Source organism: Heteronotia binoei, chromosome 7, assembly GCF_032191835.1.
Source record: "Heteronotia binoei isolate CCM8104 ecotype False Entrance Well chromosome 7, APGP_CSIRO_Hbin_v1, whole genome shotgun sequence".
Classification (NCBI taxonomy): Eukaryota; Metazoa; Chordata; class Lepidosauria; order Squamata; family Gekkonidae; genus Heteronotia; species Heteronotia binoei.
Window position 1 is genome coordinate 131,333,117 of NC_083229.1, and position 6,627 is coordinate 131,339,743.

The 6,627-nt window shown below is 56.3% G+C and overlaps 1 non-coding gene across 1 annotated transcript; it reads left to right on the forward strand.

Moving 5' to 3' along the window:
• Nucleotides 1–695: 695 nt before the first annotated feature.
• On the forward strand, nucleotides 696–762 carry TRNAS-GCU (transfer RNA serine (anticodon GCU)). The gene has a single exon. It is a non-coding gene; the product is annotated as a tRNA-Ser (tRNA).
• The last annotated feature ends 5,865 nt before the right edge of the window (nucleotides 763–6,627 follow it).

Below are 6,627 nucleotides of genomic sequence, written 5' to 3' on the forward strand. Positions count from 1 at the left end.
AAGGCCATTCCAGCAGCTGCAAGTGGAGGAGTGGGGAATCAAACCCGGTTCTCCCAGATAAGAGTCCGCGCACTTCACCACTACACCAAACTGGCTCTTTGCCAAACTGGCAAATTGTAATTCAACAATTTCCCTTTCCAGTCTGTTGCTGAGGCTCCTTGGCAATAAAACAGCTTTCTTGGGGTCACCCATTGAATGTTCTGGAAAGCTGAAGGGGTCTCCTACAGGTTTCTCAGTCTTGTGATTCTTAATGTCAGATATGTGTTTGTTTATCCTTTGGTGTAGGATTTGACTTGTCTGCCCTATGTAGAGAACCAAAGTGCATTGTTGGCATTTGTCACACCAGCAGGGGACCAGGAAGGGCCTTCTGCTGGCTGCCACCACTCTAGTGGATGTGTTTGGGAGGGCCCGGAGCACCCACTCGACCCCTGTTTCCTTCTCAACAGTACCTTTGAACCATGACCAAAGAGACATGAAGACCAGGCAGTAAAACAATAACAAGTTTATTGTAAATGCTCAAGAACAAGTGGATTGCAAAAATTTTTAATGCAACTGTGAATGTGAAAACAACAACAGTAAAGGTGGTGCGAAGAAAAGCCCCGATGTGACTAGCTATACTGTGGCTCAGGAGCAACATGTGTTTCTTTCACACATATTGTGTGGCTCTTGAAGCCCCCCACCTTCAAGGGACGGATGGTGGCTCAGTGGTAGAGCATCTGCTTGCTAAGCAGAAGGTCCCAGGTTCAATCCCTGGCAACACCAAAAAGGGTCCAGGCAAGTAGGCGTGAAAATCCTCAGCTTGAGACCCTGGAGAGCTGCTGCCAGTCTAAGACAAGGCTGACTTTGATGGACCAAGGGTCTGATTCAGTATAAGGCAGCTTCATATGTCCATATTGTAACGTACTGAGACAGGAGACGTTGGTAGGGCAACATGCTTTAATGGAGGCACGTTACAAGAGAGAGAACACGCGAGCCAGGCCCCGCTTATGTACAACTCCGGGAACCTCCCTCCAGACAGGCCAGTCCAATCCTGGCCTGTTGAACTTCCCGCCACAGCTGGTGATTGGCTGGGAGTTCGTGCCCTGCGCTGAGCAACCCGGGGACAGCCCGGTCGCTCGCGCAGGGTCGCGCTGGCTGGTTTTATGTTCTTGCGTAGTATCGTTATCTCGATACACTACACCCCTCCCCCCCTAGTTGCTGTACATAGTCTCTGAGGTAAGCGGGAGGTCGGCACTCCCGGGTGGATCGTCTAGGAGCTGCCTGTGGTGTCGGCGCTGCTTCAGCCGCGGGAGTCTCTCTGGGGGCCGAGGCTGCTGTGGGTTGCTGGTCGATCTCTGTGGGTCCGGGGAGTTCACTGGCAGGCAGGGTCGGTGCTGGCATTGTGGCCTCTGGCAGACCCCTAGCCGGCTCTCCCCCAGGTACTTCCTCCTCCACGTCGATCGGCCCTTCCGGTAGAGTGCGGCGGCACAGCTGGTCGATGTGCCGCCAAAGAGTTTGGCCCCCCTCTGTGGATACCTCGTAATGACGGGTCCCAATTACCTGCCTCACCCGACCCGCCACCCACATGGGTCCCTGGGCGTAGTTTTGTGCGAACACGGGGTCCCCCGCAAAGAACCCTCGGGCTGCCTCCCGGACCTCCGGGGACCCTCGGATGTCCGAGGCTCGGTCGGGGTGTAGCCTGTCGAGCCTCGTGATGAGTTTGCGCCCCATGAGGAGTTCTGCCAGGCTCACCCCCGTGACCGGGTTGGGGGTTACCCGGTTGTCGAACAGGAAGGTGGCTAGTCTGTGGTCCCAGTCACCCTGCACTATCCGGCCCAGGGCTTCCTTGGTCGTTCGGACCATTCGCTCCGCCTGTCCGTTGGTGGCCGGGTGGAACGGGGTGGACCTTATGTGTCTAATCAGGTACCTCTGCAGGAATGCCTGAAAGTCTCCAGAGGTGAAAGCCGCCCCGTTGTCTGTGACAACAGTGTCCGGAATACCATGGGTGCTAAGGGCCCGGTGCAGTGTCCGTATTGCGGCTGCTGATGAAGTGGACGCTACTGGAATGACCTCCAGCCATTTGGTGTAGGTGTCCACCATGATCAGAAAGATCTGTCCCTGGAAGGGCCCCACAAAGTCTAAGTGGAGCCTGGACCAAGGTTTCCTAGTGGTTTCCCACCGTGTGACCGGGGCGCTTGGTGGCTCGGGGCGTGACTCCTGACATGCGCTGCACCTCCGCACCCAGTTCTCAATCTCCTCATCCATCCCCGGCCACCAGACGTAGCTCCTGGCTAGAGCCTTCATCCTGACTATGCCAGGGTGGGTCTCGTGGAGTGACTCCAGAACTCGCTTCTGCAGCGGCGGGGGGGGGGGGAACCACCACCCTGCTTCCCCATAAGATGCACCCTTTGTGGGCTGCTAGCTCCTCTCTCCTCATTTTGTAGGGCTTAAACTCTTCCCCCATGTTCCCTTCTGGCCACCCTCTCACCACCCAGTCGAGAACCCTTGCCAGTGTTTTGTTCCTCCCTGTAGCCTTTGCGACCTCCGCGGCGTGGAGGGGCTGTTCCGGGAGGGATTTGACCAACATGACCAGGTGTGCGGGGGCTGGGTCAGGTTCTGTGACGGGTAGAGGCAAGCGGCTGAGCGCGTCCGCGTGGCCCATAGCCTTGCCGGCCCGGTGGACCAATGTGTACGTGTATGAGTTGAGGAATTGGTTCCACCTCAACACGCGCTGTGAAAGTATTTGGGGGGTTTGGCGGTCTGGGGCCAACAGACCTAAGAGCGGCTTATGGTCCATAGCTATTGTGAACCTCCGCCCGTACAGATAATCATGGAACTTGCGGACCCCCGCCATGATGGCCAGAGCCTCCTTGTCTATCTGCGCATAATTGCGCTCGGCTGGGGTGAGTGTACGGGAGTAGTACGCTACTGGTACCTCCCTCCCGTCCGGGAGTTGGTGCCCCAGGACTGCTCCCAACCCATAAGGCGACGCATCGCAAGCCAGGATGACGGGGAGGCCCTCGTCAAAATGGTGGAGCACCGCATTGGACACCAGGACGTCCTTGACCGCCTGAAACGCGGCGACTTGTTGTTTGCCCCAAACCCAAGGGGCTTTTTTGTCCAGCAACCGGTGTAGGGGTTCTGCTAGGGCCGCCTTGTGGGGGAGGAATGAATGGTAAAAATTAAGCACCCCCAAGAAGCTTTGTAGCTCCGCTTTGCAGGTGGGGGCCGGGGCTTGCATGATGGCCCGGGTCTTTTCCTCCGTTGGGTGGATTCCCGCTGCGTCTATGGCGAAACCCAGGAACTCCACCCGTGGTACCCCCAGCAAGCATTTCTCCCTCTTGACCTTGAGACCCGCTGCCTGGAACCGGCGGAGCACCTCCCTTAGGCGGTTGCCGAATTCTTCGGAGTCCGGGGCGGCGATTAAAACGGCATTGAAGAACGGTTGGACTCCGGGGATCCCTTTCAGGAGAGCGTCCATTATACTTTGGAAAATCCCCGGAGCAACGCTAACCCCGAACTGTAGCCTCCGCACTCGGAAGGCCCCCCTGTGTGTCACAATAGTTTGGGCCTCTGCTGTCTTAGTATCTACCGGGAGCTGTTGATAGGCCTGTGCCAGGTCCAGCTTGCCAAAGATCTTAGACCCCGCTAGGGCAGCCAAGACGTGGCTCACCACCGGCACTGGGTAGGGGTTATCCTGCAGTGCCTTATTTATTGTGCACTTATAGTCGGCACAGATCCGCAGCTCCCCGTTTGGCTTGATCGGGGTTACGATGGGAGTCTCCCAGGTGGCGTAGTCCACCGGCTCCAGGACCCCTTGGGCAGTGAGGCGGTCTAGTTCGGCCTCTATTTTTGGTTTCAAGGCGAACGGGACCCGCCTCACCTTGAGCCGGATCGGCCTGACCGTCGGGTCTAGTGGTAGGGAGATGGCTGGCCCTTTGTAGCTCCCCAGGGAGGCGTCAAACACGTTTGGGAACTCTTGGCATATCTCCCCGAACCCCCTGGGTGTTAGGGTTTGCCCCACCCCCTCCAAGCGGATCCCCAAGGGCTTGAACCACGCCAGTCCTAGCAGGGTGGTAAGCTGGCGCTTTACCACCAGGATGTCCAGCGGGCCGTAGAAGGACCCCCGCTCGACTTGCACCTGGGCCCACCCCACGATTTGCACCGGATTCTTCTGAAAGTCCCGGAGTATAAAGTCCGCCGGCCTTAGTTGAAGCCGCTGGCGGGGGCACAGTTTCCTCAGGGTCTCCTCTGCTATAATGGAAATGGAGGAACCTGAGTCCACCTCCATTTGGCAGGGGTTCCCTTCGATGAGGACCGCCATTTTGATCTTGTCGGGGGTGGCGAGGGGCAAGTTCAGTACCTGTAGGGTTGTGGATGCTGTGGAGTGGAACTCCGCCGACTCGTGGTGCGTGGTTGGCCTCCGGCGGTTGGGCTTGGCTCGGCAAGCCCTTGCAATGTGGCCGGTCTTTCCGCAGCTCCGGTAGTCCCAGGTCCGGTACTGGCAGTTCCTTCTGTCGTGGGGGTCGCCGCAGCTGGCGCATTTGGTGGCCGGCGGTCTCTCCGTCGCTGGGGATCGTTCGGCCGCTTGGGGTCCTTGCGGCGCGCGGTTGGTTGCCCCTGCTGGGCGGCGCAGCTGGAACGCTTCTCCCTCATCCTGCCGGTCGGGGTCCAGCTCCTCGTGGTGGACTGCATCGGTCCTCGCTCTGGGGAAGGTCTTCGAGGTTCTCTCGAACGCCACGGCTTCGCTGAAGGCCCTCTGGAGGGTGAGGTCTTCCTTCGCTAAGAGCCGCTGCTGGAGCCTTTCGTCGCGAAGGCCCCAGGTGAACCGATCGGCCAGGGTCTCCTCCAGGTGGGGGAAGTTGCAGCTGCCTGCGATCTGGCGTAGGGCTGCCAGGTAGTCGGCGGCCGATTCTCCCGTGCCTTGGTCCCTCCTGTGGAAGAGGAACCGGCGGGCCACTCGCGAAGGTTGGGGCAAGAAATGGCCCGTGAGGAGCCTGACGACCTCCTCGTAGGACTTCTCCATGAGTCGGGCGGGGGCCTAGAGACCTTTAGCGATCTCGAAGGTGGCCGCCCCGCAGACGCTCAGGAGAACGTCCCTCTTCATGCTGTCCTCTGTGATCCAGTTGGCCCTTAAGTAGCATTCAACCCGTTCCGAGTAGGACTCCCAGGCCTCGGGATTCGCGAGGTTGAATGTCTCGATGTGACCGGTGGTACCGCTTTGGTGAGCCATGCTGATGGCGGCGGCGGTCGTGGCCTGTGGGTTGCCCTGTCTCCGATGTAGCCGACGTGGCTAGAATCCCACCTTCGTTGCCACTGTAACGTACTGAGACAGGAGACGTTGGTAGGGCAACATGCTTTAATGGAGGCACATTACAAGAGAGAGAACACGCGGGCCGGGCCCCGCTTATGTACAACTCCGGGAACCTCCCTCCAGACAGGCCAGTCCAATCCTGGCCTGTTGAACTTCCCACCACAGCTGGTGATTGGCTGGGAGTTCGTGCCCTGCGCTGAGCAGCCCGGGGACAGCCCGATCGCTCGCGCAGGGTCGCGCTGGCTGGTTTTATGTTCTTGCGTAGTATCGTTATCTCGATACACTACACATATGACCTGCACCCCATCAGCCGGCTTGGATAATCCATTTAAAGTTAAAGTTGCTTTCATTCCATCTCTCCTCCCTCCCCCTCATCCCTTTGCCTTCCTTCCTGTGAATAAGCCTAAGATGGTGTGATGGATGTTGTGACTGATGCCCAGTAATTGTGTTGTCTAGGTGTATGTGGCAGCAAAGTTGACATCTAGGTTTATTGCAAGCTCTGGTGTCCAGTTTAATAAATTAGATGTTGTATTGTTATGGGTGAAGAGTTGTTTGAGACCGGGGGAGGGGGGCTGTCTGCACACAAGAAAAGGTTTCCCCACCCCTCAGTACTTTTGAAAGAGAATTGTCATTATCTAGTAGAGGTTGTGAGTCATGGATGATGCACTTTACTGTTTTGAGCTGAGAGCTGTAAGTGCCAACTTGTGGTGTTCTGTTATTTCCTCTTCTGGGTCTGGCTTACTACAGGTTTTCTCTGGGCTTTGTTAATCTGTTTCCTGACTTCATGTGGACCTTTTTGGAACTAAAGCATTCACCTGATGAAGTCAAGAAACAGATTAAGAAAGCCAGAATGGTTACCCAGAGAAAACCTGTTGCAAGAAACGCCCAGCGGTTTTGAGTTGAGAGCCATATGTGACCACTGGTGGTGTTTTGTTGCTGTCTCTTTTGGCCCTGATACCTGGTCTCTTCCAGCGTCTGCACTATTTAAGTATATAGGTGGCAGTGTTTGCTTTTCATTTGTGTTGTCAAAGTGAAGGGGTGGGCCTTTGTATGTGTATTTTTATTATTGCAAAGTAAGCATGAAAAACTCTAATGCACATCAAGAGGAAGAGCGTTCCTGTGGGTTGCTCAGTGGTGAGAGAGATTTTGCTCTACTCGAGGAAGGTATTTTTAACAATGATAGCATTAGCAAGCTGAAATGTAGTGTAAAAACATGGCATTCGAGGGGAGGTGAGATAAACTTTTGCCACCTGAGCAGCACTACATGCAAGACACGTATTCATGCAACACCAATATTTTCTAATCCTGGCATGAGCCGGGATGAGGCGATTAAC